Source organism: Saccopteryx bilineata, chromosome 2, assembly GCF_036850765.1.
Source record: "Saccopteryx bilineata isolate mSacBil1 chromosome 2, mSacBil1_pri_phased_curated, whole genome shotgun sequence".
Taxonomy (NCBI): Eukaryota; Metazoa; Chordata; class Mammalia; order Chiroptera; family Emballonuridae; genus Saccopteryx; species Saccopteryx bilineata.
In genome coordinates this window covers 151,342,678-151,366,964 of record NC_089491.1, presented here as the reverse complement: position 1 = coordinate 151,366,964, position 24,287 = coordinate 151,342,678, and the positions used below count along the sequence as shown (strand labels likewise).

General features: G+C 40.8%; 1 protein-coding gene across 9 annotated transcripts in view; it reads right to left on the bottom strand.

Moving 5' to 3' along the window:
• Nucleotides 1–24,287, bottom strand: part of PCED1B (PC-esterase domain containing 1B) — a 159,708-nt gene that overhangs the window by 6,435 nt on the left and 128,986 nt on the right. For 2 of the 9 annotated variants that reach the window (XM_066258187.1, XM_066258189.1), the window contains exon 4: nt 2,088–2,161. The exons of 1 other annotated variant lie outside the window; for it this stretch is intronic. The gene's annotated coding sequence lies outside the window, so the exon portion shown is untranslated. Of the gene's footprint in view, nt 1–2,087; nt 2,162–2,375; nt 2,611–6,879; nt 7,078–19,762; nt 20,005–24,287 lie in introns of those variants that run through there. 6 more of the 9 variants (XM_066258190.1, XM_066258191.1, XM_066258192.1 and 3 more) reach the window with 6 other exon arrangements.

The window sequence follows — 24,287 nt, the reverse complement described above, 5'->3', positions numbered from 1 at the left end:
TGTCATATAAAGTTAACAACAACAAAAAAACTAAAAAATAAAATAAAGCAGCCTTGGCCAGGTAGCTCAGCTGGCTAGACCAACGTTCCCATATGCCAAGGTTGTGGGTTTGATCCCCAGTCAGGGCAAATACAAGAATCAACCAATGAACACATAACTAAATGGAACAAAAAATCAGTTATCTCTCTAAAGTCAATAAAATTGTTTAAAAAGGAAACAATTCAAACTTCTCTTTGGGAAAGCTTAATGAATGGCCTGTGAATTGGGGATCGACTTGGGACAAACAAGTCAGTTAACATCCATTCCTTTATATAACCTAATAGTGGGGAAAATAATTCAGGCCTACTATTTTAAAAAGTGGTTTTAGGGGCAAATTTTTAAAACTACATAAAAGCGCTGTGAGATAATAAGTTAAATAATGCAAAAGAAAAATTATTTCCAAAAAGCCATCGGAAAGACCAATTCCAATCCCTTACCCTCAATAACCTCACCTTTAGCATAGGTCTCAGTTCTACAGCCCATTAAGTAATTCAGTAAAAACTTAAGAGGACACTTGTGTCTATCTGGGGTTGTGACAGTTGTCATTCTGCAAATCTGCCTCATACCTCCAACAACTTTCATGGTTCCTTATCCCAACCCTAAGCTAGCCAACTCTACCCTACATTGGGCCCACAGTCTAACTTGGCTGTTCAGTTAGTCCTTAAACACATCTAAAATCTCAGACAAAAGTTACATAAATGGAAAATGGAACCTGCAATAGTGATCTTCAAATTGGGCTCAGTGTAACCACAAGTCTGTTTTGTGGAAGCAGGAATTACTGTGGACATACTCAATTAGTGTCCCTACCATCTCCACCAGACCAGTCCGAAATTTGTGACTCTTTTAATAAAAAAATTAACAGGAGGCCCTGGCCGGTTGGCTCAGTGGTAGAGCATCGGCCTGGTGTGTGGGGGACTCGGGTTCAATTCCCGGCCAGGGCACATAGGAGAAGCGCCCATTTGCTTCTCCACCCCCCCCTTCCTCTCTGTCTCTCTCTTCCCCTCCCGCAGCCAAGGCTCCATTGGAGCAGAGATGGCCCGGGCGCTGGGGATGGCTCCTTGGCCTCTGCCCCAGGCGCTAGAGTGGCTCTGGCTGTGGCAGAGCAACGCCCTGGAGGGGCACAGCATCGCCCCTGGTGGACGTGCCGGGTGGATCCCGGTCGGGCGCATGCGAGAGTCTGTCTGACTGTCTCTCCGTTTCCAGCTTCAGAAAAATACAAAAAAAAAAAAAAAAAAATCAACAGGAGACTTTCATACACTGAGGGGTCTACAAATTACCAAGTTTAAAAATCCTTAAGGCATATATTTTTTCCCCACAGTGATAGCCTAATATAGAAATTTCCTATGGACAACAGAAAGAAATGCAGGAGGTATTCTTTATGAATGAGGCAGTGTTCATAATACATGGTATGCAAGTAACTTCTATAAAAACAAAAGATAAGCTATGGAGCTTTACAGTCAGATGGCCTCATTTAAAAGAAAACAATTTTAACAAAGATTTCTTAAAAGTCAGAAATCAAATCAGTTAACGTAAACAACATGATTATTGGCCATGTATTGGTTATGACAAACGTCCACATTACGATCTCAAACCATTAATTAAACTACATTTGCTAACCTTCCTATTACCATATTAGTCTAACATGAAAGATATAGGAAGGCAGTGGTCTAGCTTTCACTTCCGGAGACACTTAAGTCACACGTGAACTCTGGCCTGACCAGCTGTGTGTTCGTGAGTTGGCTGCCCAACATTCTGAGCCAGTGTTCTTGGCAACAAACAGGGGTTCTATCACCGACCTCACGGAATAATAGTGAAGATAAAAAAAGATGACATCAGTGTCTGTGAGGGGTCTAGTAATAGGGCTTGCCTTGCACTAGGTGCCTCCAAACTTCTGTCATTGCAACGGCTCCCCGCTGGGACTCGGCAGAAAACCCGTCCAGGGACAGCAAGCACCTCGCTTTGTTGCCTCCCTCCAACCTTCCAACCCGCAGGCCCACTTCTCCTTTCTCCTTCCTCCCCCCCTCCCCCCCCTCCCCCCCAGAGTGTACCTCTCAGACACGCAGGGATCCTCCGCTCAGGTGGCCCGGCCCCGCAGCCTTCCGCAAGTTGCTCCAGGATGTGCCTGGAGAGGGGATAATTATGCATTCCACTCTTTCCTCAGTCTCCTCAGGCTGGCTCCTACCGTAAGCATTCAACACATTCTAGTTTCTTTCTTCGGAAAGAAAAGAAACTTCTTGGACTCCACCTCCAGGACAGTTCCTATCTTTTCCTCCCCTTCAAGGTCACTTCTTAGAAAGAATTTGTTTGCACTGGCTGTGTCCTCACCTCCCACTCACTTTTTTGTTGTTGTTTTAACTTTAATTTGACTTCCAACTCCATCAAACCGAAGAAATGTGTGTCAGTAAATCACCAATGATTCCTTGTTGCTTCTTTCAATGGTCATTTCTGGGTCCTGGTGGAATCCGTAGCCTTTCTTTCTGTTGCTTGGCAACTGAGCTACTTTAGTGCCCCAGACCAGGCCATGGAGCCATCCTCAGCACCAGGGGCCAACTTGCTCCAACTTAGCCATGGCTGCAGGAGGGGAAGAGAGAGAGTAAGAGGGAGAGAGTGAGGGAGAGAGAGAAAGAGAGAGCAAGAGAGAGAGAAAAGGAGGAGGAGGAGGAAGAGGAAGAGGAGGAGGAGGAGGAGGAGGGGGAGGAGGGGGAGGAGGTCAAGGAGGGGGAGGTCGTTTCTCCTGAGTGCCCTGACTGGGAATGGAACTAGGGACATCCACGCGCCCGCTGGGCCAAACAGACCAGGGACAGTAGCATTTACAGCTCTGGAGACTGGAACACCGGCGACCACTCCCCTCTGAAAAAATGCTAGAGCGTCTGACATCCTCTTCTCTCACCTTCCCCCATTGCCTCTGTGAGTTTCTCTTTCTCCAACAAATCCCCAAATGTTAGTCTTCCTCAAAGCCCGCTAATCGACTTCTTTTTTCTCTGCTTCAATGTTCTTCCCCCCGGGTAAACTTACCCACTACAGCACCCGTCAATAAGGTGATCACAAGTCTCGATTTACTCCAAACTGTCTGGGTTTACCCAAGTTTTCCCAGCCTAATTAATAGCTCTTCCCCTCCTCCCACCCAAATCCCATTTTGGATGCAAACAAATTATACAGCTCCCTTATCAATTACCATTTGTATGTAGATGACTCTGAATTGAGGCCATAAAGCTCAGGGGCCGAGAGGGTGGCCCCTGGAGTCAGACCCCAGGGTTTACACCCCGCTTCACCCTTCACAACCTGAGACCCTGAGCAGGTTAAGTGATCTCTGAGCGTTTAAGATTCCTCATCGTCTCGGCGCTTAAGATTCCTCATCACCCAAATGGGAACTATGCGAGGGATTTCTCCAGAAGTGAGGGTTATGTGGACTTATCTAAAGTCATTAGCGGAGGTCTGCCACATTTTTAAGTGCTCAAGAAATTTAGCTAGCCCAAATTTGTCTCCTGAGTTCCAGAAAGATTCAGGTTAAGTACAAGAAAGTTCCAAGGGGGTGGGGAGGAGGGAGGGCAAGGAGTAATTTAGTCTGTTTGGGCCTCTTATCACTTCTAAATTCTCTAGACGCCCATTTATCTTTCCAACCAACTGTGGCTGAATTCCTAAAATAATTCTCTTGTGACCTTTGAACGCTCTTCCTAAAGGTAAATAGTGATCCTGGCTGGGATGATGGCAACATTTTCTTGCTGTGCATTTTTGGAGTGCTGCTGTATAATTTATGCTTGAAACATTGGCATAAGTACGAGGAATTAAATTCTGCTTCTGAACTGCTTGGATCAAGTCATTTTTATTTTTCATGACTGTGGCTATTTCCACCATTCCAAAGACATAAAAATGATACTAAATGACACCTGGATATAGAACAGTTCAACCATTCCTTGGTAATAAAAAATAAGATATAATTCTTGAAAAAATACTTTAGGGAGGAGGATGGCATAATAATGTATTTTGGGAAGCTGAGTGTAACAAACAATTTCACCTTTGCTTTAGATTTTATCATTAACTTTTTTACTTTCTATAAATTACTCTTAACCCTTAAGAAAGTGCTTTAGTGTGATTGAAATACTGTGTAAAATGGTATTTTAATTTTATATGTGTTTTCAAATTTCACATTTTCATTTTCATTTGATATGCTAGCATAAATCCAACAGTTTGCATTTAGACTTTGTTTTTTAACCAGGGCTACGATCCTTCCTTCTGTGCATCTCCCAGAGCCTGGGGGTGAATTATGGAGCTTGTGTGTACTCAGAGGGCTTTTTCTCACCTCTATATGTTTGCTCTGTAACTCAGCATTGAATGTTTCCTTACCCCTTCTTCTACCAAAATTCTGCTTGTCCTTTAAGACCCAGTTTAAAACTGTCTAGTTCTGTCTGCGAGCCTTCCCTATTTTCCCAGAGAGAAAAATCTCTCGGTCAGAGCACATGGTTCCGTTTTGTACTATAATTAAATGCCCATTAGCCTTTCTACCCCAGTCCATCCTCGTCCTGGATGGCCAAAGGGCTTTCACTCATCCTTGTACCCCTCACAGCCCAGTGTTTTATACATAATAGTTAGCATTCATTGAGCATTGAATCTGTGCCAGGCCTATTTTGTTCTCACAAAGTAATGAGGTAGGAACTATTATTATCTTCATTTTGTGGATGAGTACACTGAGGCTTGGAGAAGTTATGCTAGTTTATGGCTGTTCGCTAGTAAAAGGCAGAACTGTGAATCGTTTTATTAATGTTTATTTTTTAAATTAAATTTATTGGGTGACTCTGGTCAGTAGGGTCATATAGGTTTCAGGTGTGCATTTCTATGATCCATGATCTGTGTATTGCATTGCGTGACCATCACCCAAAGTCAAATCATCTTCTGTCCTGATATATATATTTGGCCCCCTCTAATCTTCACTGTTAGGTAAGCTTAAGTTTTTGTTTTGTTCCTTTAGGAGGAAATATAGCACCAGAACCTGAGCTTTTAACCTCAGCTTATATTTGTTGAAATCTTGAAAAGAAAAAAAGTCTTATCTAAAAAAATACATATCTGCATGTAGTTTTCCTTTTTATTCTCTGTTGAAAAACAAAATAAAGCAAAGCACAGCTTTTAAATTTTTCCATGGGAAGAGAGTGCAGATATGAAGTCAATTTAGGTCAATTTTTATCATTCTGATAACTAATTCCTATTAATGTTTCAATGGAAAAATCAGTTACTGAATAAAAGCTATATTTTTATACTTATGCTGACTACTCTAGATTCTAATCAGTAGTTAAATAAAAAGTTCCCATGGTTGGAAAGGAAGGATGATGTGGAGCTAATAACAACTAAGTTACTTTCAGCTGATGAACAGGTTGGATTCTGACAATTCGTGTCCAGGAATGGCCACAAAAGCCCATCTAACCAGTGAATGTTAGGCTGAGTCAGCAGGCTGGGGTTTCTGCCGCCTCCACAGCTCACTGAACCTCTCTTTTCATCCTTTAAATGAGAGACGACCCGCATGCTCCTCTAAAGAGATTACACAAAAGGGCTTTTAAAATAAATGTTGTTTTACTGTTGTTACTATTAACAGTGTAGTATCTGAGTACTAAGTGCAGCAGTGTTTCCATGGGGAAATAACATTTTTGAGAGTTTTTTTTTTTTAATTCATTTTAGAGAGAGAGGAAAGGAGAGAGGAAGAGAGAAACACTGATCTGTTTCTGTATGTGCCCTGACCAGGGAGCTAAGTACCAACCTTTGCATATCAGGATGATGCTCAGTCTAACTAACCGAGCTATCAGGTCAGGGCTAACATCTTTTTAGTTTAAACTTGGGATTTTAAGAGCCAGTCTGTGTCTGCCTTGCTCCCTACCTGTACTGTATTTTAGAAGAATCTGGAAGACTAGTTTCCCACTGCTCTGTGTTGGCAGCGGGACTGAGGATGTCCCCCGGTTTCAAGCCCCAGGACTGGGAACAGGAAGAGGACAAGGCCCAGGTGAGGAAGCTGACAGAACAGGAGTCTAGGCTTGGGGACATGATGCAAAAACTAACTTCTGACACTAGGCTTGTTCCCTAGCCCTGTTTCCCTTGCCTCAGCTCTACCTACGTTTGAATCTGTGAGCGTCTTCCTCCTACTGCCATGCCCCGCACAGCTCTCCACTTCTTCTCAATCCTTTGGGAACAAAACTTAGTCAGCAGCTCAGTGCTATCTCAGGGTGAATTGTGAAAATCAATGGCAATGCTCCACCTCAGCATTTCTGGAGGATGGAATTTACTAGTTAAGGGAACTTTCTAGTAAAGGAAGTATTTACTTATTACTTTGTAACGATGATTTAACTTATTTAGTAGCATTATGGAGTACCCACTCGAACAGTATGTTACATGTGTTACCTGCTTACTTATTTATTCCTTTTAAGAACCCTGAGATTGGTACTTTCCCCTCCCTCCATTTTACCCATTCAAAAATGAAGTTTGGCAGGTTGAGTCATCTGCCCAAGGTCATCTATTTGATAAAAAGCAGAGCTGGGCGTCACTGATGCCAAGCCTTTGTGGTCAACCACAGCTTACAAGATCGCATATATAACAGATGCTTCATATCCTCCTTTGTTCACAACCTACTGTTTCCTTTCGCTGTACGTTTTTAGAGACTTAGTAGTTTATCAGAACTTCTCATTATGAAATACAGTTGTCTCTTTCAGGCTGTTCAGTTAAGTGGAGGCGGGATGGAGTGGGCAGGGATGGTGATTCCTTCCTACAGAAAGTGCCCAAGCAGTGAGAATGCCAAGAAGGGCTGATCAGAGATGCAGAATCAATGCTTAAAATAAAATGTGAAAACTGGAAAGTACTTACTCATTAAAGTAACTGGTGATTTTAAAATGTACCTCCCAGTTGATTCTGGATCTCTTTCCTAAAGACTCCTTTCTCAGCTTGTAGATCAGTCACAGGTTGGAGAGAGAGCCCAGAGCCTGGGCTGCAAGGCAGATAAGCTCACTTCTGGGTGCTGCTAGATTTGTGAGCCAACCTGTGGGGAGAGGGTGCCATTTCCGGTGGCATCTGGGGCAAATGACACGAGTCAGCATTTATTTTCTTGCATTGGGAAGTGGAAGACTAATGACTGAAGCTTTAAGACACTAGCCAGTATGAAAACACAAAGTGGTTAGTAAGTCCAAGATATAGCATCTTCCTGGAGCTTGACTCGGAGCTTGTTTTCATTTCACATTTCTCAGTACTTTGGGTATAGCTCTATTGACTGTTTTATTTTCACAATTTAGACTCTCTGCTCTTATTACCTGAGCTTGTGTGGTTTGTTCACAGCTGAAAAGAACTATGAGTGAGGAAGAAAGGAAAGATGGTGAGGGGAGAGAAAGGGGAAGTGAGAAAAGAGAAATGCAGAAATGATAAGAGGAAGATTGTCCCTTTTCTAATTAATTTGTAGTAGCAATAACCCTGTACTTTTCTGGGGTGCTCCTCCCAACACCCTGTGGGTAGAATAGCTTAATTCACAGCTTGAGAAAACTATATAGGTCTAAGCTGCCAGTCTTAGGTAAACACAGAAAGTGGCAGGCCAGACAATTTTCTGATTCCTCCTGTTCTTTTGAAACCAACAGGGAACTGGAGGGGGTGGGAGGTACAGGAAGTTGTGTTCTGATTGATTAGATATAGATAAGCTTGGAAGGATGTGATTTAGAGGAGGGAGAGGAATATCATCACCTCTGTTACAAATACCAAGATGAAAGAGGGGTAAATTAATCAAAACAAAATAAATGAAGAAATAAAGCTTCAAAGAAGTTTTCTCCAGTGAACCTTCTATAGCTGTTTTAAACACTTTAGAATACAGCATTTCTCCATTACATTAAATGGTGTAAAATAACAAACAAACAAGAGTAACAGATCCCAAAACAGTCCTGAAATGCATGCCCTATGTGCTTATTTATTTTATTTTTTTTAATGCTATGCTATTTAGGGGAACTGGCCTATAAAGCAACATGGTTGTCTTTTCTTGGAAAAGGTCATTTTATTTTACTTCATTGCTTACTCAGTGTGTGGCTTAAAAATTAATTTCACACATTACACATTGCTTTTATCCTCTCATTTGTAGCCATAAATTGTTATTTTGCATTTTTTTGGTGAATTTTAATACAATCATTATTGTGTCTCAAGGCAGAGCTTCATCTAGAGCCCAAATGGTAATCTGAGTTTGAAATTTAGATCCATCTGTTACATAACTTTGAAAATGTGCCGTTATTTGATCAGGCATGTCTGTGAGTTGCACATCTTTCCAGTTCTTTAGATTCCAGCAAGTCTGTATATTGTGAGAATAAAAGAACAATCCAGAGAAAGGTAACAAAAATTTGCATAATCAGCACAAGACCAGAGAACAGAGGAGCTGTAATAATGCAAATGATAATCTTGGTTATACTCATTAACTTTAAAATAAAGTTGCTGAAGACCAAGCAACAGATTTTCTACTGATTTCCTTACTTCCAAGACCTTCCGATACACAGAGACAGTAACGACTGTTCGCCCAGCCCCGTGTCCCATTCCACAGCTCAGTGTGCTGGCTTGCTTTCTTACCCAGCAAACCTGGCTTTTTCCTAAAGGATAATGAAAACTTTTGTAAGTGTAACGTTTTACCCATAGAATGTGCTGTCTCACAACAGATTCCCCCTTCATAAAGTAAGACGAACTCTAATTATTCACTTTATTTTGCAGATGGTGAAACTGGGGCTCTGAGAAAGCTTGAATGACTTGTCACATTAATGACGCAGTGTGGGGACCCGGAGCCCTGCTGACTGCAGTGTGTCATCTCCGATGTCCTCTGTTTGGGAGGCCAGACCTGGCGCACTGCCATTATCGTCATCCTTAAAATATTTTGCTTATTTTTTTAAAGATTTTATTTATTGATTTTACAGAGGGTGGGGGTGAGGAACAAGAAGTAGTTTCTTCACTCTCGGTTCACTGTTTGCTTGTCATAAGTGCCTTGACCAAGCAAGCCCAGAATTTGAACCAATGACCTCAGCGTTCCAGGTTCGTGTTCTATCCAATGTGCCACCACCTGCCATGTAATCTTGGTTATTTTTAGAAGGCATTTAAGGCATGTGGCACAAAACTTCCAAAGGTACAAGGGATATGAGTGAGAAGAAAGTCCATTTCCCTTGCTTGCTCCTTAACCCCTCATTTTCTTTCTAGAAGCAATGCTAGCTTGACCTGTGGTGGCGCAGTGGATAATGTGTTGACTTGAAATGCTGGGGTTGCCAGTTTGAAACCCTGGGTTGGCTGGTCAAGGCACATATGAAAAGCAACTACTATGAGTTGATGCTTCCTGCTCCTCTCCCTCCTTTCTCTCTCTCTCTGCTCCCATTCCTTCTCTAATATCACTAAATAAAATCTTTAAAAAAAGAAAAAAAGAAGCAATACTGTCATCAGCTTCTCATCTATTTCATCAGAAATATATAAATACTCTATATAGATATCCTAAATCTCTCTGAAATATGTTATTCTCTCTTCCTTTCTAAGAGTGATATTAGCTGAGAAATGAAAAGTGGTCTGATTCTGGGTATATTTTGAAGGTAGAAATGATAGGATTTGCCCGGGGAGAGGAGGTGGGATGTGAGGGAAGGAAGAGAGACAAGGCTAGCTCCCTGGTTTTTGGCCTGAGCAACAGGAAGGATGAAGTTGCCATTTACTTAGACAGACAAAAGTTGGGAGAAACAGGTTAGAGGAGCGGAGGTCAAGTGTTAGGTTTTGGGCTTATTAGGTGTGAGATGGCGTGGACACATGTAAATTGAGATGTTGAGTAGGGATTTGGATAGACAAGTCTGGAGTTGAGGGGAGAGGCTGGAGAGATCAGTTTTGGTTTGGTTAGTCACCAAGAGAGAAGGTGAAACTCTAGTAGAAAGCAGATGTGAGAATTGAGCCCTGGGCACTCCAGGTGTACCGTATTTCCTCATGTATAAGACGCACTGTTTCCAAAAAATTGGGGGTCTAAAAACTGGGTGTGTCTTATACAGTGATTGTAAATTTTTTTTACTTGCATTTCCTGCTTTTTCGCATGGATGAGCATTTGTATGAATTTTATGATGAATAAAACTTGAGTTCAATAACTTTATTGAACTTTTTTTTTTTTTTCAAATTTCAGGCCCCAAAATTAAGGTGCATCTTATATATGGGAGCATCTTATACCTGGGGATATATGGTAAGTGGTCAGGAAGGTGAGAAGGGACCTGTAGAGGAGACTGAGAAGGAAGAGTCTACGAAGCAGGAAGAAAATGAATGTGAAGTTCTGAAAGCTGAGAGGAGAAAGAGTTTCAGGGAAGGTCGCACAGGAGGGACTGTGTGTCAGAGGTGGTTAAGACAGGGGGAGGTTTGATCATGGGCACCTGGGAGACATTGGTGGTCTTGATAGAGTGGAGGGGACAAAGGCTGGTTAGAGTGGTTAAGAGAGAATGGGAGAACTGGAGACAGTACTGCCCTCCATGAGTTTTACTCTGAAGAGAAGCAGAGAATGAGAAGTTACCTAGAGGGGAAAGTAGGGTTAAGAGTTTTATGTCTTTTACAATGGGACACATAATAGCACGTTTGTGTGCTTATTAGAATGATTTAGTAAATAGGAAAAAACAGATGATGCAGGAGCAATAGGGAGGAACTGCTGGAGCAATGTCCTTGAGTTGGCGAAAGGGGTGGGAGCTAGTGCTCAAGTGGTGGGGCTCGCCTGGGATAGGAGCTTGGACAGTTCAAGCAGAGAAAGCATGGGGAAGATTGAGTACAGAGCATAATGCTGGTGTATGGGTAGTTGTGGAGGTGCCAGCTTGTGGGGGGTTTCCTGATTGTGCTTTGTTGTTGAAGTAGGCAAATAGGTCAAGGTCACCAGCTGAGAGTGAACCTGGGGAAGGTGGTGTTAGGGCAGGGGTCGGGAACCTTTTTGGCTGAGAGAGCCATGAACACCACATATTTTAAAATGTAATTCCATGAGAGCCATGCAACGACCCGTGTACATTATGCATTATCCAATAAAAATTTGGTGTTGTTCCGGAGGACAGCTGTGATTGGCTTCAGCCACCTGCAACCATGAACATGAGCAGTAGGAAATGAATGGCTTGTAATACATGAGAATGTTTTATATTTTTAACGTTATTATTTTTTTTATTAAAGATTTGTCTGCGAGCCAGATGCAGCCATCAAAAGAGCCACATCTGGCTCGTGAGCCATAGGTTCCTGACCCCTGTGTTAGAGGTTTGAGAAACAAGAAGATATGAATAGCTGACTAAGCCATGGGAGAGGCTGAAACTATTGAGCAGCATGGAGACCTGCTTAAAGCTGGGAGCCCTTGTTTTGTTTTATTTTTTTGCTCCCATTTTAGAATCGTTTTTATTTTTCAATTCCAGTTGACATATATTATTATATTAGTTTCAGGTGTATACCTCAGTGATTACACATTTATATAACTAAGTGATTATCCCAATAAATTTTGCACCCATCTGACACCGTACATGGTTATTAGAATATGGTTGACTATATTTCCCATGCTGTACTTTACCTCTCATAATTATTCTGTAAAAACCAATTTGTACTTCTTAATCCCTTCACTTTTTCCTCCCATTCCCTCAACACCCCTGCCACCTGGCCACCATAAAAATGTTCTCTGTATTGCCCTGGCCAGATAGCTCAGTTGGTTAGAGCAATGGTCCCCAACCCCCGGGCTGCAGACCGGTACCAGTCCGTGGGCCATTTGGTACTGGTCCGCAGAGAAAGAATAAATAACTTACATTATTTCCATTTTATTTATATTTAAGTCTGAACGATGTTTTATTTTTAAAAAGTGACCAGATTCCCTCTGTTACATCCGTCTAAGACTCACTCTTGATGCTTGCCTCAGTCACGTGATACATTTATCCGTCCCACCCTAAAGGCCGGTCTGTGAAAATATTTTCTGACATTAAATCAATCTGTGGCCCAAAAAGGTTGGGGACCACTGGGTTAGAGCACCCTCCCGGTAACCAATGAATGCATGGATGGGTGAAACAACAAATTGATGTTTCTTTCTCTTACAAAATAAAAAATAAATATTCTTGGATCTATGGGTCTGTTTCTCTTCTGCTCCTTGTTATGTTGTTGTTGTGGTTGTTTAGATTCAGTTGTTGATAGATGTGTATTTATTGCCATTTTTATTGTTCATATTTTTAATATTTTTTTAATTAAAGAAGATCCTTTAACATTTCATATAATACTGGTTTGGTGGTGATGAATAGTTAGTTTTATCTTAACTGGGGAGCTATTTATCTGTCTTTTGATCTTAAATGATAGCTTTGTTAGGTAGAGTATTCTTTTTTTTTTTTTTTTTTAAAGATTTTATTTATTCATTGTAGAGAGGGGAGAGAGAGAGAGAGAAGGGGAGAGGAGCAGAAAGCATCAACTCCCATATGTGCCTTGACCAGGCAGGCCCAGGGTTTTTATTTTTTTATTTTATTTATTCATTTTTTTTATTAGAGAGAGAGAGAGAGAGAACAGGGGGAGGAGCTGGAAGCTTCAACTCCCATATGTGCCTTGACCAGGCAAGCCCAGGGTTTTGAACCGGCGACCTCAGTATTCCAGGTCGACACTTTATCCACTGCGCCACCACAGGTCAGGCAGGCCCAGGGTTTTGAACCGGCAACCTCAGCGTTTTCCAGTTTGACACTTCATCCACTGCACCACCACAGGTCAGGCTAGGTAGAGTATTCTTAATTGAAGGTCCTTGCTTTTCATCACTTTGAATATATCTTGTCAATCTCTTCTGGCCTGTAAAGCTTCTGTTGAGAAATCAGCTGACAGTCTTATGGGAAGGGAGCCCCTATTTGAACTGAGGGTGCTCAGCATGAATACCTGGTTTTCTCTAATCTGTTTCAGCCACATGGGTACAAGTCCAGAGTAGCCAAATGTTATATGTAGTCAGGATTAGGGTTTTACTTTTGGTTTCTACTAAAGTATATTAATATGCTACTACAAATTTATAATTTATTTTAAGCCACAATTTATTTAAAGCCAAGTTCATAAAAGCCAAATATTTTAATTAGACAGTAAAAAATATTCTAAACAAGGGCAAAAATAATGCTCCTTTAACATTAACAACCCTTTAATAGTTCCAGCCACAGATCAATTTAAACTTATCTTTTAAAGAGTCATTATCATTTTATGCACATTTTCTATTTCAAGGAACACTTCTTTTTCTTCTTGGAACAGAATGCTTCAAGTGGGCCAGAAATCAGACTGCTAAATATTTACATATAAATGAACTTAGTTCAGCCAGCTAGTGTGTATTTTTGGTCTGTGTCTGGGCATCTTAAGAAAAAGGACCAGACCCTGGCAGGTGGCTCAGTTGGTTAAGAGTGTCTTCCCAAAACAACTAGGTTGTGGGTGTGATCCCCACTTAGGGCACACACGGGAAGCAACCAGAAAAAGCACGACTGAGTGGAGCAGCAAAGGCTTCCCTTCCCCCTTCCCTCTCTCACCCTTCCTATCTCTCTCTCTCTGTCTAAAAATCAATAAAAATTAAGCCTTGGTGAGATAGTTGGTTAGAGCATTGTCCCGCAGTGTGGAGGTTGCTGGTTCAACTCCCCAGTCAAGGCACATACAGCTTGATGTTCCTGTCCCTCTCTCTCTCTCCCTGCCTCTCTCTCTCTCTCAAAAAACAAAAACAAAAACAAAAACAAAAAAAAGAAAGAAAGAAAAGAAAAGGACCAAATTTGGGAAATCACAAAACAATATGTACTTTATTTGCTTGCCTGACTTGAAACAGTTTACATATTTTTGATCATTTCTCTTCAAAGTATTTTCACTTAACACTCTTAAACACATGAATAATTTGTTTCTATTGGAGCACAAGGACTTCTCTGAGAGCATATTAAAAATTTTGAGACTCAGGATTAAAACTTCTCATGAGTTCAATTTAGTAACATAACTAAATTCTGTACCAAGTCAGTACATTCAAGCTTTCGTGCTATTGAGCAGCAAGGCTAGAGATGTTGGGATTTGGGATGTTATGGGTTGGGAAAAGCCAAGTTGGTTTCACCAGGATGAATGGAATTTGAGAAGTATATTTATAAAACACCCCATTCTGTGAGATTTCTTAAACTTTTCTACAAACGTTTGGAATTCTTGTGTTTTACACAAGTTTTATATTCTCTAGTTTAGTTTAGGGTTCAGAGCATGGACTTTGCAGGCACAAAAATTGAGTTCAGCGTCCCAAGTTTGTAACCTACAAGCTTTTTCACCAAAAAAGTTACTTAATACTCTCTGACCCAGGTCCAGCTGGGGACACTGAATATGCAGTGATAATGCATGGTGATGGACAGAGACTTGGCTTGGGGGCTGAACATACAATACAGTGTACAGATACACTGTAAAACTGGGCACCTGAAACCTGTGTGATTTTGTTAACCAGTGTCACCCCCAATAAATTCAATAAAAAGGAAAAAAAAGGTACTAAGTAGACTGAGGCATTTAATAAATGCTCAGTGGTAGAGCCTTTATTCTAGGAATTATTATACATATATCCATGTTTTAATAGTATCAAATAATTACTAAATTATATTATTAATTTAGTAATATAAATATATACTTTAAATGGCTACCACCGAGTAAAATGTAAACCCCGAAAGGCACCCTGTTGGATAGGCCTAACTCCATGGACTGGTGAGCTCCTGTCCTTGCAGAAACAGGTTTTAAAAGTGGGAGAGGTGACAGAGATCATACTTAGGCCATCTTGAGGCTCAGGGAGGTCAAGCAGTCACCCAATCACACAGCCAGGCTGAAAGTAGAGCTTGGATTAAAAACTGGCCTTCTGACTCTTGGTCCCATAGTCCCAGAGCCACAGGTCATAAATTTCAGGGAAAAAATAAATAAAACGAAAGGTTATATATAAGTCTTTTCACAAAAAATAATTTAATACCCTAGGAGAATTTGGCCTTGAATTATTTAGCAATGTCCCTCACCTCTAAATAATATTAAATTTTATTAGAAGATTGCAAACCACTGGCATAGTTTTCTGATTCCAGTTCTCTTATTACCATCTTACCCATTTTTAAGTGTATGTTCAGTAGTATTAAGTATATTCACATTGTTGTGAAACAGATCTCTAGAATCTTTCATCTTGCAGATCTGAGACTCTAAATCTATTAAACAACACCTCTTCCTTTGTCCCTCTTCCTAGCACTTGGTAATTACCAATCTATTTTGTTTCTGACTGTGACTACTTTAGATTCCTCATAGAAGAAAACCCTAATGTATTTGTCTTTTTGTGACTGGCCTATTTCACTTACTATAATGTTCTCAAGGTTCATCCATGTGTAGTAAGTGACAGAATTTCCTTCTTTTTAAGGGATAATATTCTTCTGGCCAGTTCTCTAAAGTCCACCTGATTACCACATCTATGAGAGCATAGCTTTGTCAGGCCAGCCTGACCTGTGGTGGCGCAGTGGGATGAAGCGTCGACCTGGAACACTGAGGTTGCCGGTTCGAAGCCTTGGGCTTGCCCGGTCGAGGCACATATGGGAGTTGATGCTTCCTGCTCCTCCCTCCCCTTCTCTCTCTCTCTCTCCTCTCTCTCTAAAAAAAAAATTAATAAATAAAAAAAATAAAAAAAAACAAAAAAAAAAAAAACCCAGGCCAATAGGTCTCAAATACCCCTATGTTTTATGTTACCAGTTAGTTGACTTAGTTGTTTATTAGTTACAACAAAATTTCCTTTCTTTAATCCATATTAGCATAAACTATGCAAATAAAAAGCTTCATTGTAAACCATAAATATGCCAGAAGCATCATCTCTCTCCTAATCAGAGAAGCTGGCAAAGAATCTTCTTTTACCTTTCACATTCATGATCTACATTTTAAAAATTTCTATTTAAAATGCCTTATATTTTTCTTCTCAACTTGTCATATTTGAAAGTGCTACCCACAACACTATCAGTTTTTAAAATCTGGATTTTTTTTAAAAAAAATCCATGCTTGTAAGCAGTATTATAAATTAATTCTAACAGTGGCAACATTACTTTTTGCTAAAACCAAAACCAAAATGCTCACCCTTCATATATTTGCGTGATGGGATTATGGATGCAATCGTTTTCTTTATTTTTGAAGCTATCTGTAACTCAGTGATACTATTTTTATAAAAAATAAGTTCCCAAATTTTAAATAATATTAATTACTAAATTCCTGAAATGGTGTTGCTTTGTCCAGAGTGGTGAAAATTGTTTAAAGTCTTTGACAAGCCTGACCAGGCGGTGGCGCAGTGGATAGAGCGTTGGACTGGGATGCGGAAGACCCAGGTTCGAGACCCCGAGGTCTCCAGCTTGAGCACGGGCTTATCTGGTTTGAGCAAAAAGCTCACCAGCTTGAGCCCAATGTTGCTGGCTCCAGCAAGGGGTTACTCGGTCTGCTGAAGGCCCGCGGTCAAGGCACAAAAAAAAAAAAAAAAGTTTTTTTTAAAGTCTTTGACGAGTGCTACTTTTCCTTCCTTCGTTCATTAGATAAAGTCTGAGTGCCTCCACAGGCCAGGCTCAGAGTTGGTACCCAGGACGTGAGGCCAAAGAGACAGTTTGTGTTCAGGAGCTTATGGTCTGTAAGGCAAAAACACAGAAGCAGGTGATTGTAATTCCGTGTGGGAAATGCAATGATGGGCTATGTTAGAGTATCACTTCTATTTCTGAAAAGGGATTTTTAAAATTTTACTGAAAACAGCACTTTATTTTTAAGATTTTATTTATTTATTTTAGACAGAGGGGGGAGAGAGAAGTGGGGAGGAGCAGGAAGCATCAACTTCCATATGTGCCTTGACCAGGTTAGCCCAGGGTATCAAACCAGCAACCTCAGCGTTCCAGGTTGATGCTTTATCCACTGCACCACCAAAGGTCAGGCAAAAACAGCACTTTAAAAAGTGGCTTCTTTTCTGAACTGAGCCAAACTACATCATTTATTTGAAAAATCTATTGTATATCACTATCAATTCTTCTGGTAAAATACCAGTCTTTTATATTTTTCCAAATTATTTATAAAACTTACTGGTTACTTTCTTTTTGCCTTCCTTTCTCCTTTAGGACACTCTTTTCCTTACTTAATATATTTTGTTGTTGAATCTTTGAAATACATTTAAACAAATGAAGGAGGAGAATTATGAATTACTGTTACTTCTCTAACTCTGATGTTTACTGGTTTGATCAAGCAATGACTATAAATCTTTGAACCACATGCTAGTAGTCTATTTTCTTAGTCTTGATTTCTAAGTGTTGTGTAACTGTGGACTCAGTCACCTTATATATTGGTATCAGAAGAAAGACTGTTTATTTTCCATATATGCATTTATTATTAGTGAAGCATGGTAGTTAAGTCATAGAGTAGTTTTAAAATACACGATAAAAATAACTAAGCATAAAGAAATATCTCTTTGCTGCTAACTGAATAAACTCTGTGACTATGCTGGCATTGAACTGAAAATAAATCCTAAACTAATTATCTATTCCTCGTTTCTCCTTTCAGTAAGTGAAGTCAGTATTCACCTAGTTGCTCCACGACACATTGCAAGATCATCTGGAATTCCTCCTTGGCCTTCATCCACCAGAAGCAGGTTAGATCTATTCCCTAAACACTCTGCAGAGTCCACTTCTTTTCCTACAGCCTGTACCTCAGTGCAGATCTGAAATCCTGCTATGGCCTCCGAATTCATCTGCCCACATGTCTTCCTCTTCCTCCACCCCAATCCCTAACCTGCAATCTTTGCTCTTTCTAAAATGCAGATCATCTAATTTCACTTCCCTTTCACAGGATGAATTTAACTTGTTAAATCATGTCAAAATCTTTCTGAAAATACCAAACCTCCCGCCTTTTCTTAATCAGACACATTAGCCAAATACACAGCACTACCTCAGTGAGGCCTGAAGATCCTATGTTAACAAGGCATCAGGGTTCCCTTGGGGTCACAACAGTAAATAACAAACACCCAGTATACTCTTCTGAGTGCCTGTGCATCAACTCTTTTTACAAAATCGGCAACAATAATTATTGTCATCATGTATTGGGAGTCTACTTTATAGTCCAGACACCATATATCCATTAGTGGTTATCTTTTTTTCTTTCTTTTTTTTTTTTTTTTTTTTTTTTTTGTATTTTTCTGAAGCTGGAAACGGGGAGAGACAGACAGACTCCCGCATGCGCCGGACCGGGATCCACCTGGCACGCCCACCAGGGGCGGCGCTCTGCCCACCAGGGGGCGATGCTCTGCCCCTCCGGGGTGTTGCTCTGCCGCGACCAGAGCCACTCTAGCGCCTGGGGCAGAGGCCAAGGAGCCATCCCCAGCGCCTGGGCCATCTTTGCTCCAATGGAGCCTCCGCTGCGGGAGGGGAAGAGAGAGACAGAGAGGAAGGGGGAGGGGGGTAGAGAAGCAAATGGGCGCTTCTCCTATGTGCCCTGGCCAGGAATCAAACCAGGTCCCCCGCATGCCAGGCCGACGCTCTACCGCTGAGCCAACCGGCCAGGGCCTCCATTAGTGGTTATCTTAAACCATCATGCAGGGTAGGTATTCCTGTCTCTGTGTGGAATATGAAACAGGGAACCGGCTTCTTCCCAGTGGTAGTCATCTCACTAGGGGGCGTTCCAGCCTTCATGGTGGGCAGTAGCAGAGCAACCAAAGTATAAATAAAAAGATAGATTTAACTATAGTAAGTTGTTTTATAAAGATTTATTCTGCCAAACTTAGCGAACATCTGACATAAAGTACTTGGTAATTATCATTATATGCTTTAACTCTGCTTTATACATTTTATAAAGTAAAGTTACCTCCCTACTTTATAAATCACCATTACTGTGGAACCGGTGGGTGGTTAGAAAATTTTACTACTAACAGAGATACAAAAGTGGGCAGTAGGTATAAAAAAAATTGACTACCCCTGTTCTAGAGGGTCAGGTTTTGCCCCAGGCCAGTCAGCTAGGAAGCAGCAAGGTCCAGATCGAGCCCATGGGGGTCAGCCTGCCCTGCTCTCTGCCCATCCCTGGCACCGGCCACCGCACTGCCTCCTTGACAGCTACCACTCCCTTGCTTATGGTGATGCCATGTAGAGAACAGTGATGTAAACAGAAACTAAAACCCTGTGGCAAAGTCATGCAGGTGCTTTGCTATTGCATGTAGAGAAACAAAGGCTGACACAGAGTTGAAAGCACCAGTCCGTCACTTAACATGTCACTGCTTTGGTTTCAGGCATGTGTCTGGTGACAGTAGGCTCAAAAGTCCTTGGCATTTGGTGGAGTCACAGAATCGAGACCCTGGGAAAATTCTTTATACCTCATTTTCTTAAAATTTTATTTTGATTGTTTATACTCCTCAGAAAAAAACCCCAACACAATGGGGTACATTACTTAGAGAGCTTTGTTAGCCCACTGTCTGAAGGAGAAACTGTCTTTGCAGAGCTTGGTTAACCACAGACTTCAATTTAAGAAGGAAGTAGGCAAAGAAAAATCTGCAAACCCTGCCTGTCATACACTTAGTTTGTTCAAGAAAAGTAGAGAAAGAGCTTATTACTTCTTTAAGTGGAAAACCTCCAAATGAAAAAAGAAGAATGTTTTTGTCTGGCTAATATTGTTATCTCTCAGTGATGGCTTAAGAATAGGAGATGTATTGTTGATGGCTATGGGCTCGGACCCCGGTCACAAGCCTCATGCAAGTTTGTTACCTTGCGGTAGTGCCAAATGATGAGGAATGCATACTTACATGTTTATGCAAGGATGATTTTCTTATTGTCATGCCCGTTTACTGCTTAGTCCAGAGGAGGAAGGAAGAGAAGTCAGTGGCTATGCCCCACAGTCACCCCAGCCAAGAGGAGAAAAAGGCAGTTGTGAGCTCCCCATGGCCTCTTGCCAATCTGCTGGGTCATTCTGACCCTATCAGGAAGAGACAGCACTTCCGTCAGCGGGCTGGGGTGGGGGTAGCAGCCTCAGCAGGACCTCCGAGGGCATGCCCCTGTGGCCTCCCGCTGCTCTGTAGAGGTGGTTCAGAGCTTCCTCTTTCAGGAGCTAATTACGTATATAGCCTGCCAGTTCCTCACTTCATCTCCACCAATCCAACATGCTTATTCAAATCAACACCGATATTATACCAATCATTTATTTTACACATCTGGGACAAACACTTAAACTAATTTAGCCCTCTGTCACCTTCAGGCACTTTGGTTCTTTGACCCCAGGGTACCACCTCGGACCTGAAAAGATTTTTCCCTCAAGGCCCTCAGCTGGAAACCACCGTGCATAACCTCATCTACGCTTGCTCTGAAAGAAGTTTAGTAAATGTTTGCTAATATCCCATTCAAAAGCCCCTTCCAACATTTTACTCAAATGCAATATGTTGGCTCCAGCTCCAGTTTTTCTGGATAATCTGTCCAAGTTCCTTGCCATTCAGTCACCCGTCTACTTATTGGGGGGGGGGGAGCTGACACTAGCTAAGCCATCTGGTCACCTCGGGGTGTTGGCATTTGGGGGTGCACAGTGGAAGGTGGAGATAAAGCAGTACCCATGACCACACTAAGATCTGGTTCCTCACTTTCCTTTCCAACATATAGGGTCCTTAAAAACTGTAGGACTTTAAAAGTAAATTATAGTGAAGAAAATGGAAATGGACTTCTGCCTTGTCTCCAGTAGGCTGAAGGAATTACCAAGGAGAGGAGAGAGAACAAACCCTAGAGCTCAGGCCAAGTATTGAAAATATTATGGTTAACATCTATTGAGTGTGGTCTTATTTCTTTTTCTTTATCCTCCTCACTTCCCCTCCCTCTCTTCCTTTCCTTCTTTTTCATTAAAAAAACAAAAATTGTTGACTAAATTAGTTGATGATTATAGCATAATCTACACATGACCTCAACTACAAGGAAGATAAAATGATTAGGTAAGAAGCTGAACTAAGATAGGCAGATAGATTCTTTTATAATGAGAAAAAAAATCACTGAATATATATCCTTTATTGCTACATTAGAAGGAAATGTTAGGGCTCATCTATAAAAATCAGTTTATTTGCAGACAATGAGGCAGTCAAATGAGGAGAACCAGTTAGAGTCACAAGAGCCTTTACTTTTTAGGCATATGACCTGCCTCTCACAGTCTGTAGAAAGGAGTGGATTAAGCAAACTAAGGCCCTGGCCCAATAGCTCAGTTGGTTAGTGTCGTCCCAACATGTGAAGGTTGTGGGTTAAATCTCACATCGGAGCACATACAAGAATCAACCAATGAATGCATAATAAATGGAACAATAAAGCGGTCTCTCTCCCTTCCTCTTTTTTTCTAAAATAAATAAAATATTTTATTTTAAAAAACTAGGCAGCAAGCCAGCACTGGGGATAAATCCAGAGCATAATACACATTCCAAGAACACCCAGCTGTGTGAGAACCAGATTCGGAATCACCAAACTCCAATGGCTGTAGAGGTGAGATATTAAATATAAGAATAAACAAGCAGTTTGACCAGGCAGTGGTGCAGTAGATAGAGCGTAGGACTGGGATGCGGAGGACCCAGGTTCGAGACCTCGAGGTCGCCAGCTTGAGCGCGGGCTCATCTGGTTTGAGCAAGGCTCATCAGCTTGAGCCCAAGGTTGCTGGCTTGAGCAAGGGGTCACTCAGTTTGCTGTACCCCCCTGGTCAAGGCACATATGAAAAATCAATCAATGAGAAACTAAGGTGCCGCAATGAAGAATTGATGCTTCTCATCTCTCTCCCTTCCTGTTTGTCCTTATCTGTCCCTCTCTGTCCCCCCCCCAAAAGAATAAACAAGCAGCATCTGTTCTTCGTTAAGTATACTCATTTTGCATATTAAACATGTAGAAACAATCTTTGTTTCCTCCAAGAATTATACTGTATATTTTTTCTTGAAAAATTTTTTTTCTTGAAATTTTTAAAGCTCTGTAATAAGATGTAATAAATCTCTTGCTTTACCACTTCTCCTGGGAAGAGAGAAACACCCCTCTACACCCATAAGAAAAAAAAACAAGTAAAAGTATGATGATAAATGAAAATTAATACTAAGCCTCAGTGTTGGAGCAACAGGAAATAGAGGAGACTGTAGCAAACTGGAGAACACGTGCCATTTAAGTGAGCAGTTGCCACTCTGTTTTAGCAAATTACTTCATGAGGAAATATGGCTTCAGTATTGCCAACTACTCCAATTTTTCAGAAAGAAAATGCTGTAAATATAGATTTTCATGAGTATACCCTGTTTTTTAAACATTGGCTCAAAAAACTCTACATCTTTTGCAGTTCCTGTTTTGTTTTTTGTAACTTCTGTCTAGACAGTGAGGCAGTCAAAGTCAAGCGAACAGGGAATCAGAGACCACACAGAATCTGATCAAATTGGGGCACGGAAGACAGGTAAGCAGAACTGCAGCAGGGCCAGGCAGAGAGAATTACGAAACTGTCCTTGTCTCAAGAACGCCTTCCCTTCTAACTATAACAGAAACCAGTTTCCCAGGCAACGTCCAGTCCGTCACAGCCTGAAAACGTGCTTCTGCACTACAGTATCAATTCAGAATATGCAAATGTGGGCACAATTTCTCATAATCTTACGAATCCAAGAATGGTGCTATTGGGTAGCAATCCCCTGTCGTGGCAAATTTTAACCCTCTGTGAAGTACAGAGTTCTTAATGAATTTCCTGCATTCTCAAAGCCTTAATGCTTCATAAGTATCTTTTAGTTGTTTTGATTTGTGGTGCTCAGAGTGAATATAGATAACTGGATATAATAACACCAATATACTGATATTGTAGTTGATATGATGGCTTTTAATATTTCTTCACAGTTGGATAGAGCTCAATGGCCTGATTTCAGATTGATGCTCAGGTTTACTCAAAGATTAACTTAAAAATACTTGTTTCCTTTGTTAATGAATAATAATAAAATCCTGTTAAAGCAGTATTAATACTCATATTATTTAGAACTTTAAAAAGTCTTCCAACTAACTTCAAACAAATCTTTATTTTGTTTTTAAGAACAGTAGAGAAATAGAATTTAAACAAACAACTGTGCCTTTTAATCCACATCTCATGTACCCTTTACTGTTTGTGTATCATTATTATTTTTTCTGCTCACTCTCACTCTCTAACAAGCTAAAACTATGATGGATTAGAGTTATTGTTCTGATGTAACAGAAATGCTGTAGGCACATTATGTCTTGATATCAAAAAGGCATTTGGCAACTCCTGTGATTACAGCCTTATATGATGGAGAAATAGTATGTGTGGGCTAGATGACTCCACATGTCAGTGCATTCATAGTCATCTACATTCAATATTCTACATGTTATTCAGCCTTGATACAGCAAATAGTTATTTGATACCTACAATATATTACACTGCTCTGGCTCTACGAGCTGGGAGTGATATGGATTATTTATATATTTATTTGTTTATTTTTAGTAGAGGGTACTGAAAAACAAATACAGTTTGTTTTTGTTTTGTTTTGTGACAGAGACTGAGACAGACAGGAAGAGGTACAGATAGGGACAGACAGACAGGAAGGGAGAGAGATGAGAAGCATCAATTCTTCATTGTGGCACCTTAGTTGTTCATTGATTGCTCTCTCATACGTGCCTTGACCCAGGGGCTATAGTAGACTGAGTGACCCCTTGCTCAAGCCAGCAACCTTGGGCTCAAGCTGGTGAGCTTTGCTTAAACCAGATGATCCTGTGCTCAAGCTGGTGACCTCGTGGTTTGGAACCTGGGTCCTCCGTGTCCCAGCCTGACGCTTATCCACTGATCAGGCACCACCACCTGATCAGGCACAAATACAAGTTTTAAAGCAGGTACTTACACACACACACACACACACACACGCACACATTTTTATATATATACATATATGTATATGTATGTATATGTATATATGTGTGTGTGTGTGTATATATATATATATATATATATATAATTTTAAAAAGATAAATCTAACCTGAGTGTAGAATAGATCTAATCCTCACCAACAGTGGATATTTTGTAATTAAAAATAATTTTAAAATGTCATAGGTGAAATATGAAGAGAAGGGGGTTGGGGGAAGGTGGAGGAGGGACAGATGGTGATGAAGGGAGACTTGACTTGGGGTGATGAATGCACAATGCAATATACAGATGATGTATTGTAGAACTGTGCACCTGAAACTTGTATAATTTTATTAACCATGTCACCCCCAATAAATTTAATAACAATTTTTAAAAAATTAGTTGTGGTACATCCACACAATGGAATAATATTCAGTGACAAAATA